The sequence below is a fragment of the Natator depressus genome, chromosome 12 (genome assembly GCF_965152275.1).
Source record: "Natator depressus isolate rNatDep1 chromosome 12, rNatDep2.hap1, whole genome shotgun sequence".
Lineage (NCBI taxonomy): Eukaryota > Metazoa > Chordata > Testudines > Cheloniidae > Natator > Natator depressus.
In genome coordinates, this window is record NC_134245.1 from 26,853,647 (window position 1) to 26,863,649 (window position 10,003).

Consider the following 10,003-nt stretch of genomic DNA (forward strand, 5'->3'; position numbering starts at 1 on the left):
ATCCTGAACACTGCTAGAGATGTGAGACTTTGTCCCATATCTCTTCCTTGAGTGTTCTTTTCCTTCCCAGCTATTTCTTCTCTTTCTTATCCCTCTCCTTTTGCCATCTGGCTTTGCCAACCAAGACTGTATATCTTGGTATAATGCTGCTGTAAGTTTGTGACCAGAAAGAGGCAACTAAAAGCAATGCCCTAAACAAACCGATCCTGGTACCAGTTTGCCAGGTCTCAGAGTGGCTGATTAGACCATGTGCTGTGCCTGTGTTTTTAAAGCAGTGAGGTTGCAAGCCAGAGTCAATGCCAGAGATAAAAGCTGAATTTTCTATTTTTGCTGTTCTTTTCTCTTCCCTCTTTTGTGTGTGTTTGTCTTGTTTTGTCTTCTAGGAAATGGGATCTGACTTTAACAACAGCAACAATGACAGCTCCAGCCCATTTCAACTAACTTCTTCTCTTTTCCCCCAAAAGGACAGTTATTACATCTTTAATACCATCTAAGAGACTGTCAGACAAGAGGTTTCTTCCTTCTAAAGACTCTCGCCAGCTAAAGGGAAAAGGAACAAGAGATACTGTTAAAATGAAAGCCTTATTTAATACTTCACATTTCAAAAGCTTCAGCTGTTTTCCCATCTTTTCCGTATCTTTAATAAAAAGTTAAAGGGATTTTTAATGGTGTATTTGCCATGGTACTAAGCAGGCTGAGGTCTCTGTATACCAAACCCTGAACCTTGTTTAACATTGTTTAATGTAGGATAGTGACTGGGTTGTCTTAATGCCTTTGATTCTTTGGGTCCCTTTATTCCTTCTAAATTAATACAACTTGATCCACTTATGCACCACTGAATTAACCTGAGCAATTTTTGACCACTAACTGGTAGCATGTAAAAGTAAATACACCTTGGAAGCCTTTATCATTTTATTTTATTTTCGTGCTCTAAGTATGATACTTTTGCTGAAATCCACTCATATCCCCCAGAACAAAAACAGTTTTTCATCTTTCTTTAAGAAAAGCCTTTCTCAAGTTTCCATTTTTTCTTCATTGAACATGCCAGTGCAGACACAAGGGAGACAGGAAAACACATTTCTTTTAAGAAGAATGCAATAAATCAGAAATTCACAAAATCTCCAAGGTACAGTGTGCAAAAAAAATCTCAAGGTTTTGTCTGGGTCATGTGATTAAAAACCACCATCTGCTCTACTTTTATAAGAGTACTAAAATGCTACAATGTGTTTATTTTAAAATAATTTTGCTTTTACTCTGCATTTTATAATTATGTATAAATAGGTAAGATTCAGTATGCCCAGCAAAGAGAAATTGAGTGTTTCTTCCCTAATATTCAACTTTGAAATGACTATCTGTAAGGTTGATTTTTATATTTATGGATATGGGGCCAGATCCTTAGATGGTATAACTTGTGGTAACTCCATTGACTTCAATGGTGCTCTGGTGATTTACACTAGGTGAGGATTTGGCCAGTTAGACTCCTGACCACTTTTGTGCATGTGTGCACTATATGCTGAAGCCAATGGCAGTAAGGACAGAATGAGGTTATCAGGATTTGGCCCAGAGTGCTTGCTGGATCGTATATGAAATCCTTATGAGAGCAGTTTGCAGAAGCCTGAATGATATAAAAGAGGCCAAATCAGATGCTACTAGGGAAAGGAAGACAATAAAGAATTTCTCCAGAAAAGAACCAACTATCTTTGGGTCCATAGCCCATAGTTGGGTGCTTGGGAAGCAAAGCCCTTATTCAGCAAAGCACTTGAAACATGAGAGTAGGTCCCACTGACTTTATTAGACTACTCACATACTTAAAGGTAAGTTTGTGCTTAAATGCTTTGTTGGATTGCGACCCAGGTAAGGAAGGGGACCGTTTGTCCATAACAAAAGCATTTCACAGTGGATGAAAACCATACCCCAGGTTTAATTTCGATACTTTAGTGAAGATATTCTGTATCTCTCAATCAAACATTCTGCTAAACTATGCAGTATAAATCTTTTATGCTTGCCCTTCTAGCTATGCCTTTTAAGCCCAGGAACAACCTCTTTATCTTTTCAGGTGTTACAACATCACTTTACAATGTAGCAATCAGCACTGAACATAAATTCTATGTGAGTCATACCAGCTGTTTAACCTTATAATAATTTTCTTAGATTTATCCTATGCTCTTAAATTACCAGTTGCAAGCATGCTAATTTTTATATATATTTTTAAAACACCACCATATTGCTTAGAGATATGGTCAGTGAACACTTTCCATTACCTTAGAGTGCTTTCCAGTTAAATTCCATTTATTTTGTACTTGTATTTTTTGATGTTGTGCCAACATGTATCACTTTACATTTGTCAGCAATGAAATGTCCAGTAGCATTAGCTTTGTTAGTACAGTTTGCTGCAGATGCAAATACAGTAGTTTCTTTTATGCATGTGTATATCTTTTTTTAGTTTCCTCTGGTCTGTGTTGTGTTGCATTATGCTGAGATGTTCAAGCTGTGGCCTGTAATACCCATCTCAGTTTGATGGGCAAATATGGTATGGTTCCATAGCTGAACTGCAGGATAGGGTTTAGAAGGGGACCAATAGGGGTTTATGCGTCCTTTGCATGGTATGGAGTCAATCTCCAGTGGAATTATCTGTGAGCATCACACAGGAAGCATTTGGGGGCAGTGCTGGGGTGTTTATTACTGTGTAGATCCTTCATTGCTAGGCTGCCATCTACTATGCCATAGAATGTGCCATGGATGAGGAGGTTACTCTAGCCATTACTCTGGAATAGACTTGAAATTGTAGCTCCGCTAACACTGTGATTTGTGTGTGTGTGTGTGTGTGTGTGTGTGTGTGTGTGTGTGAGAGAGAGAGAGAGAGAGAGAGAGAGAGAGAGAGAAAGAGTGTGTGTGTGTGTGTGTGTGAGAGAGAGATTTGTCTCCTTAACCTCTCCTTCTCCAGTCTCGCCAGCAGACATACCTGAGCTGATACTATGGATTTGTTTTGCCATTGTATGGTGAATGAAGCAAACCTTGTCTCACAGCTGATTTGAACTCTAAAAATTCAGTTTAGTTATATCAACCTGAGACTCAGTAGCATTTAAGTTGCCTTTGCAAATTCCATGCAATCTCTCATTGATATAAAACTCACATGACTGTTTGATATGAAATGCACAGCTCTTCATATCTTTTATCATTATCATGACAGCTCTTCTTTCACACATTTTATCCTTCATTTTATGATACCTATTAAAGACTTTTAAACAACTCTTGGTTCCTTGAGGAATATTTATGCTTCTTACAGGACTCTTATGACGTGAAGAAACAGTTACCAAGAGCATGCAGGGAAATGTTATATTAAGGACATTTTAGGATGCTGTTCCTACATGATAATGACTGTGGAGCTTCATGTTTTACACACTAGTTTATGTACCTGTCTGAGCTGTTTACTTGTGGGAAATGAAGAAAACCTGTAGAATTCTAAACAGAATGGAAAACTGGACTCTACATTAGATCAGGTTAAGTTAGTATTCTCTGTAACATAAAATTCTACTGACTGGGAGGTATAATTTGGGGTGAAGGGGAGATCTTTCCATTCTACAATTTGGCCTCTAGGATTTTAGCACACGGAATTTTTGAGATAGGGTTTGTATATAGGGGAGTCTTATTCAAAACAAACTGTTGAAAATCAGCACTGCTTTTGTGTGAGAGATGAGAGGAATCCATTTATTTCTGGAGGCTTGTTACAAATGAAGGCCTAAATGTTTGTGTTGGTCTCCTTCATTTTATTTATTAATCTTTTAGGGCCCATTGATGGAAATTGAGGGTAAAAACACCTCAAGAGACTGGGTCCTTAAACTAAAACATAAAAAGGGGAAATATTTGAATGAAAAGAACAAGAGAATGTACAGACCAACAACTATGCTAATAAGCTTAAAACAAATATATATTCAAGGTTAAACTTGAATCTTGTTCCATAACATCCTTATGAGAGAGGGGGTTGAGAGGTGGGCGGGAGAGGGGAACTAGGCAGATTTCTGCTTTTAGGGAGTATGACTACTACTTTGTGTCTTATTATCTTCGTTGTCTAGCTTGATGCTTGCACACATGGCTTATTACTAAGTCAAAACTCCTTCTGAATGCCTTTGGAGGGAAGAACTTTTTTCCTCACATACAAAGCTAACTTTATGAATAATCAGCAGTATTTTTTTGCATGACAATGAGGCTGCAGTGAAAAGACAAGGAAGAAAGGAATCTTTCTTTAAACCAGCTCTGTGAAAAACACTCATTTAAAAAAGCCAAACTAGTAAGAATACACTTAATATTATTTATAATTTACTTTATGGTAGCACTTAGATTGGGGCCCCATTATGATAGGCACTGTACAAATTCACAGTAAAATAACTGCTGCTCATCTTGAATTGCTTAGACCCTAAATACACAAGAAGGACAAAGGGTGGGAGGAGAAACAGGGCACAGAGAAGTGAAGTGATGTGAACGTCGCAAAGCAAGTCTCTGGCAGAGCTGTGAATACAATCTAGGTCTCCTGAGACACAGTCCAGTACCTAGACAAACCTACTAGCCCTAATAAACTGAAAGGAATAGTTGACACAAGATAGGCTTCATGAAGAAGAAGACATATTCTTGCTAATAAAGGATTAGCTTGTGAATATCTTATTCACATTGGTGCACATTTACATGAATAGTCCCATTGAGGTCATTGGAACTATTGGTGTGAGTTAGTGCTGAGCAGTGCGAGCTTGTACAAACTAGTCCTAAGAAAGCAGATATTATTTACAAATACTGGGGGGAAATAATCCTTCCAGAATAATAGTTTTAAGCTATTTGCTCGCAGGCATCACATGTCATTCCCTCTCTATTTTACTTTAATTGATTTAGAATTATTAATGTTTTAGTAAGTATGAATTTATCTTTCACTGAAATCCGTCTGCTTGCTTGCTTCTTCTTTAAAGTCAGCTAAGTTCTGGCTCCACAAACTAAATGGCTCCAGGCTGAACTAGCATTTAGTTGATTACATAACACACTAACAGCTCAAAAACATTGCTGGTGTAGATTGATCTCATCTGACCTGGAAATGCCAATCCATTAAAGAAAATAGGGCTTGTTGCTTATAACAAATAAATTTTAACCCACACACTAGAGTGGAACAGAAGAGAAAAGCAATGAAGCCCTTTCCCAGAGCACTAGCACTGCAATCTGTGGGAAAACTATTTAAAAACATCCTGTGTATTAAACTAGTGAGTAATTGTCATTAACATGCATATAGGTTATGTTTTAATAATACCTTTCTCCCACAAAGGAAGCCTCCTGTACAGCCTGTAGTGTAATTAATGTGGTTTGTTTGCTTTCCTGCAGTATTTTGCCATTAAAAAAGATATTCTGAAAAGACCTTTTCCAGCTATATACTTTACAAAAAATGTAAATTAATTAACACATCTTTCTGAGGGTGACAAAATCACTCTCAACCTGTTGTCTACAGTTTGTAGCCACATACATAACTTTTATGGGTGGCAAGAAGATCTCAAACACATGGATCAAAATTTTCGAAAATAGGAGCCTAAACTGGGGCCTGATTCAAAGTCAATGGATAGATTACTATAGACTTTAGTGGGCTTTGAATCCTAAATAAGTGGCCTGGCTATCCAGAGTTCTGTGAGACAATTGATTTTAATGGGAGTTGCTAGGTGCTCAGCACTGTAGAAAGTTAAGTGACTTTTTTATTGCAGCCTAAATGTGGCCTTAATAGCCTCCGGGTATGTCTACACAGCCCGCAGAAGTGAGCATCCCAATCTGGGTCTTTTTTTTGCATCTCTTTATTAGGTATGCTGACTACGTTGGGTGAAAACAGTTCTTTTTAAACACACCCTTGTGATTCCTTGAACAAAAGGTAACCTGTGTCCAAAAAGTAGAAAATGAAGGTTACTTACTTGTAACTGGAGTTCTTTGAGATGAACTCTGCATATTCATGGTCTTCGGACTCATGCCAATCAGTGCAGCAGGATGGTAGAACCTTCTAGTAGCAGTGCACATTAAGCACCCATGCTCCCATGCCCTCCTCATCTCACGCTCAAATGTAATCTGAGTGTGAGTACAAAGGGGGTATGTCGCCATTGCTGCTGCAGGTCCTTTCACTGCTAGTATGGAAAAACCAAGATACTTTAATTGGGACTTTGCAGGAGCACGGAAGGTGGGTGGGGTGTGTAAATATGCAGAGTCCACCTCAAAGAACTCTGGTAACAAAGAAGTAATGAGTGATGAGAAGAGAGAGTTTTTTCCCCCTCAGTGCTTTTCCAGGTAACAAATTAGTAAGCATTCTGTTCCTCTTTTCATTCTATAGACAAAACTAACAGTTTCTTCCATGAAGGGTCTTGAGGAAGGGTCCTATTACCCCGTCACCATTATGTTATTCTTGTAGCCATTTTCCTTCTGACTTTCTTACTAACTTAACAGGTCAGGAGAAGTGTCTCCGTTACACCAAAAGGAAATTCTGCCTCCTCAGTATACTGTGTAACAGGGTAGCTTACCCCTTAAGGGCTGCGGCTTGCCAATCGTGATTTCAGAATGAGCTACACCTGGGAGAGAGCAGGGTGATTGCCCTATAAAGATCAGCAGGAGAGGGCAAGGTCAAGAAATAAAAGCAAGACTGCAGAGGGTATGATAGGCACCTACAAAGAGATCAAAGGAGCTGTGACAGAGAGGGGCTGCAGTGGGCAGGAGGACCCTGACTGACAGAAGGGTTTGGGGACTTGGAAGCCAGAAGGCTGAGCTCTAGTCAGGTAAAGCCCAAGAGAATTGGGACATACCTCTGGAAAGAAGTGCTGGGGACTGCCCAGCTAAAGGGAACGAGTGACCAAACTGTGGCTTAGAGTGCCAGTAAATAATGGGGAGGGGAATGTTTTAATTACCTGTGGGCTGTCAGTTGTTAAGAGGCCCTGAAGAGGGGATAAATTGATAGCACAGCCCCGCAGAGGCACCTCCCCCACAAGAGGGGCACTCGGGAGTCAGCCAACTATCTTGCATACTATTAGAATACTGTGTACTAGCCCTGTTAATCCATCCTGCACAGCTCTCCCATCTAGCAACCAGATCTATTCCACATACTTCATCTTATGTGAAACTTTCTGTCATACTAGTTTCCCGAAGTCCCTGTGCCTTCTGAGTAGAGAGGGGTGAAATTTTCAGTTCAAACTTGGGCTACCGAAACCTTCTGTGAACTTGTGTAGAATTTGCCAAATTGTTTTAGTTAAAGAAAAAAAAAAAAACCCTGAAAAATCAAAAGATTTCTGTTTTGATGTGTGTGAAGTTAAAGTTTTCAATTTTTTTATTTGATACTTTTGCACTTCAAACTTTACTTTAGTTTTAGTTTTAAAAACATTTTAAAAGCTCAAAAAAGCATCCAAACCAAAAAATCAGTTGTTCACACCTCCCTGTTCTGGAGTGCCAGCTGCTTAATAGAGATGAGAATTTGAAGGAAGAAGCCGCATATTTCTCGAGTAAGGAATTATATCCTTATAAGAAAAAAGTTAAAATAATTATTGTGAATTCCTGCAAATTGACTTTAAAGGGTGTTTTGACTTAGTGAGGACTGGTGAATCTGGCCTACAAACAATATTGTTTCTCCAATACCGTTATACTTTAGTTATAATTTATGGAGTACAGGATGTGCACTACAGTCCTACTTATTTAGAAGGATATAGATAAGAAGGCCACATGAGAAGTAAACCTTTATGCTATCATCTGCCTCTGAGCTCACATCAAGTTACATACTGCACTTTAATTTTATGGCCCATCAGATACTATTAAGAAAATATTTGCTTTTCTACCTCATATTTCATTTTGGAAGTGGGCAGAAAGGAAGTTGGTCCCCAAAGAAGCTTCAGTGTGTCCTGGACATCCTTGAGTAATTCTTCACATTCCAACCAACCTACCCCTATCCTCTTCTTTCTCAAAGGTGCACTTGGCTTTGACTTTCATTTACCCAAGGTGGAAGAGAAGGATTCCACAATTAAATTATCGCATCAGAAACTCCAAGGTTCATATATGATCCCCAATGATTTCCTCCTGGCAGCATGGACAGCCATTTATCAAGATTAGTAAGTGCTACACAGTTTGCTTTTTATCATCTCTTCAATTCAATTCTGCCTCTTAATATTAAATCTCCAAAGAAACATTTCCATTGGCATTTCAGTGATATTTCTGAGATTGGAACCAGTGCAGCTTAGGTATTTACATTGCTTTGAAAAATCCCAAACTTTTCCAAATGGTGAAGTATCTGCATTTTAATATTTTTTTACTAATTCTTTTAATTTCTAATTTGGAGAAAGAAGTGTGTTCTTTTCCCCTTGTCTTTATTCTGGCACATGCAAGGGAACCCAGAGCACAAACAGGCCTTTACACTGTAGACAACTGCTAGGCACAGCTATGGTGTGTTTGATGTGAAAATGCTGGCGCACCCCAATGAACAAATGCAAGTGTGAGGACTGCATTGCGCCTACAAAGCATTCATTCCAAGATGCACTTCTCTGTTCTGTGTTTTAGGGCTAGACTGTGCTTGGTTCTCTGTGTGGATGTGCAAAGAGAGGGAGAAGGGAATGAAGCCTTAATCTGCTTGCACCCTTCACCAGTGCAGAAGCTGGGCATAATGGAAGAACCTTGCAATTGGGACCACAAGGGCTTCAGAGAGCCAGTGCCCCCACCTAGGCAGCCTGTGCAAAGGGGAAGGGACGGAGTGGGGCCATGGGGCTGCTCCCACCTCTTTCTGCCAGTGGACAGGCGGGCTGTCTATCAAGGGGGATGCATTCTCAACCCACCAGGAGGATTATGTAGTATCTGTGTACCCTGGGAGATAAGGAGTGCTGGTAACAGACTATGTAATGGTGGTATGATGTGCAATGGTGCTGGAAGGAGAATGATCTGTATTTCCTGGCCCCAGTCACTTAACTTGAATCTGGGTTACAAAAGGGGATGATACGAGCAGTACCTGCTGATTCTAGTGACTATTGTTACACCATCCTCAGCAGCGAGCTGTAGCTAAATGTCATGGACCTAGGTCTTACTAAAGTCATTGGGAGTTTTATCATGGACTTTAATAGGAGCTGGATTGGGCTTTAGACTGTACAGATATTTGTGTGTTTCAATCTAGCTGAGTTAGAACAAGGCTCCCATGACAAAAACACTGAACTATCAGAGGGTGTAGCATGCACTGGCCACAACAGAAAGAGCTGAGCACAGCCCCTGTATATTTCTTACACTGCATTTACTTAGTTACTAGCTGGAAAAGAAGCAAATCTTACTTTATAGCAAATATTTCGAGCAAGTGACCAGCCGAGACTGGCCTGGAGCATTAAAATTATGTAATGCACATGTATGGCCAGCATCCTTTGTGCTGAAATAAACATGCACTAAAATAAACAGTTCTACAGTATGTGTAGGTCTAGACATACATACACACGTATTGTTATTTATTCTTTGTATTAGAGTAGCACCAATCGATCCTAAGATTGATTGAGATCAGGGCCCCATTGTGGTAGGCAGTGTACTAACAAAGAGTAAAAGACAGTCTCCATCCCAAAGAGTTTATAGTCTAAATATACAAGGCAGACTAAGGATTGTGGGGGAAGGGATATAACGTATGGAGTGAACCACATGGCAGTTGCAAATGCCATGTTAGTGCCACAATAGTTTTGTTGATTGGTTTCTTTTTTTGACTGGGTTTTGTTGGGAGGGAATTAGCTTAATACAGAGATAAAGATGGCAGTGGGGACTTGAAGGAGAGGGGAAAGGAGAAGGATTGAAGGGAAATATTGAGGGCATGTGGATTGAGGCTGCAGTGAAGAGAACTAGTTGGGGGAGTTAGAGAGAACAGGTAATCAGCAGAGGCAGAAGGATGTCCACAGTGTATATTGACCCATATGCATATGTGTTCCTGCAAAAACCCAGACAATAATGCAAATTTAAACTTGAGAAATTTATCACAGGACAAGGATGTATGTACCTTAGC

At 39.6% G+C, this 10,003-nt stretch overlaps 1 long non-coding RNA gene across 1 annotated transcript in view; it reads left to right on the forward strand.

Moving 5' to 3' along the window:
* LOC141996747 (uncharacterized) overlaps positions 1-8,024 on the forward strand; it is a 68,640-nt gene extending 60,616 nt beyond the window's left edge. The window contains exon 3 of the long non-coding RNA XR_012641591.1: positions 7,955-8,024. This is a non-coding gene — a long non-coding RNA (uncharacterized LOC141996747). The remainder of the gene's footprint in view (positions 1-7,954) is intronic.
* Positions 8,025-10,003: the final 1,979 nt, after the last annotated feature.